Source organism: Pteropus vampyrus, unplaced genomic scaffold, assembly GCF_000151845.1.
Source record: "Pteropus vampyrus isolate Shadow unplaced genomic scaffold, Pvam_2.0 Scaffold22, whole genome shotgun sequence".
Lineage (NCBI taxonomy): Eukaryota > Metazoa > Chordata > Mammalia > Chiroptera > Pteropodidae > Pteropus > Pteropus vampyrus.
Window position 1 is genome coordinate 7813150 of NW_011888803.1, and position 2381 is coordinate 7815530.

The following is a 2381-nucleotide window of genomic DNA, read 5'->3' on the forward strand; positions in this document are numbered from 1 at the left end:
CTGTGGGAAATAGAAGAGAGGTCAGGGAAGACTATCAGATTTCTGGCTCTGCAAACAGTGGATACTATTACCTAAGGTAGAAAGCAAAAGAGGAAAAAAGTTTTCAAAAGATAGCTAAAAGGTAATGAGTTAACTTTTGGCTTTGCTAAGTTGTAATGCCTATGGTACAGTAACTCATTCATTCACTTATTCATTCAATATCTTTAGTTAGCAACTATCGAACGTGGTAAATGAAGTTGAACATGTATTTGGAAATGTGCAATAGGGCCTGGAAATTCAGGTCTAGAATTGAAGAAATATATTAGGTGGAGGGTATAGAAATGGAAGTCACTGATCTTTTTTAAGAGATAGTTGAACCAAAGGGAGTAGATATGATAACACCAGGAGAATGCAGAGTGAGAAAAGGAGACTTAGAGGTGAGCCCAGGGGAATTTTATCTTTCAGTGTCAGTGGAAGAGCCTGGGGAAAGGTTGTCACAAGAATAAATCCTCCTCCCATTTTGTTGGTTTTTAAAAATATCTTTAACAAAATTTATTTTCATTTTGCAAACACAAATTCATAAATTTGAAAGAATATATATGATCGTGTAAAGTCTTATCTAATTTAGAATCATTGTCTCAGATATCTATAAGCCTCCTCTCAAGTATTTTCATTTAAATGTAAAAAATTAATTTAGACTAATTACAGCAGTCAATTGCATTACCTTATTAAATTCCTCCAACTTACAAATTAGCAGTTATAATTATTTTTAGAGGAAAAAAGGAAACTGCAGAGAGAGGATCTTGGCTGTATGAATCCCATAGGACCCATAACCACATATAAAATGAACCTTGAAGTTACTCAAGGATTTAATCTTCTTCTCCCAAGACTCATACTTCCAGTTTGACTCAAACTCTACACAAAACTTATTCTGGCAAGAGGAAAAGGTAACACGTGAGAAGATAATCGGATCCTATTGTCATCTCTCCACACAGGAATCTAGGCAAGTTCCTAGAAGGGCCCCAGCTCGCCTCTGAGGTATGCAGGGCAGCCGTCCTAAGGATTTTAACTCCACAGTTTTCATATCACCCTTCCCTCCCTGCTGCTGGAGACCACACTCCAGAAGGATTCTCCTTCAGGTATGGTTGCGCTGGACCAAACTTGTCGGACCAAACCTGTCAGACCTTGGGGTCAGGCCGGGCCACTGTCCTCAATATACCTAAGTTGCACAATTCCTTTCTTGTAACTGAAAAACTGCGGACCTCCCCCTGTTTCCACGTTACGTGATGTCAGCATCATAGCAACCAATCACAAGCCTGTTCTAAAAGAGACTGTTAGGGAGCGGAGACTGTATTGGTTTCGGTGCTTTGTCAATCTCTGCAGAGTCGCCGCCTCCTTTCTCTTAGCAACAGATGCGTCACAGCAACAGCCTGCTGAGGAGCTGCGATTTGTGCTCTTGGACTTGTTTTTCTGAGAGGAGAGAGTGAAACTTCCATCTTCAACCCCGAAGGAGTTTTTCCCTGGGGTACTGCAAAAAGGCTTCTTTTCCCTTCAGTTTAACAGTATCAGGTAAGGAAAGCTCTAAATGAGAAAGGAGGGTCGGAAAACAAATATTTTACTCACTCTTTCAAGGGCTTGTAACAGTCGCTGTGCCAGCAATGTAAAAAAGTACAAAACTTTCCCTGCTTTCAAAGAACATCCAGCCTAGCCAGGAGACAAAAATAGCAGAGAAAGCCGTTAACGACACTCTAAGAACTTTGAAGGCAGGTACTTACTATATTTTGTTCACAGGTTGCCTATCCCATTGCCTGGCACAGTGGGGGCTCAATAAATAATGGATGGATGGATGGATGGATGGATGGATGGATGGATGGATGGATGGATGGAAAGGGAAGCAGCACAATCCTGGTTATTTGTCGCTGGTGGGGATCGAAGAAGAAAAGTTTAATGTGGACTGAAGTAGTTAGAGAAGTGACCTCAGGACCATTAAGGGCTGGAGTAGATAAAGTGTGAAGACAATGAAGGGGGGAAACATTAACTCTTTGAAAGCAAGGACCTTAGCTTATTCTCCTAGTGACATCCAGTACCTAATTGCTGCTCAATAATTTCTCTCTTGCCCAGTGTATGTTGAATGCTGAATGAATTCAGAGCAATTTTCAGGCACCTATGAGACTGAGGTCCTCTGCTTTTGCAGACCCTGGCATAATTAATTACACTACAGGGTAATTAGAAAGCATCAGGGAGAATAAAATTATTTAAGCCTCTGAGTTAGAAAGTTGAAGAGGCTTCAGAAAGAAGATCATATTGGAGTTGGGCCTTGAAGAATGAGTAAAATTTAAACAAGCAGAGACATGTGTGCATGATGTGGAGCAGGAATGGGGAGAGGAGATTTCCCAGAGGGG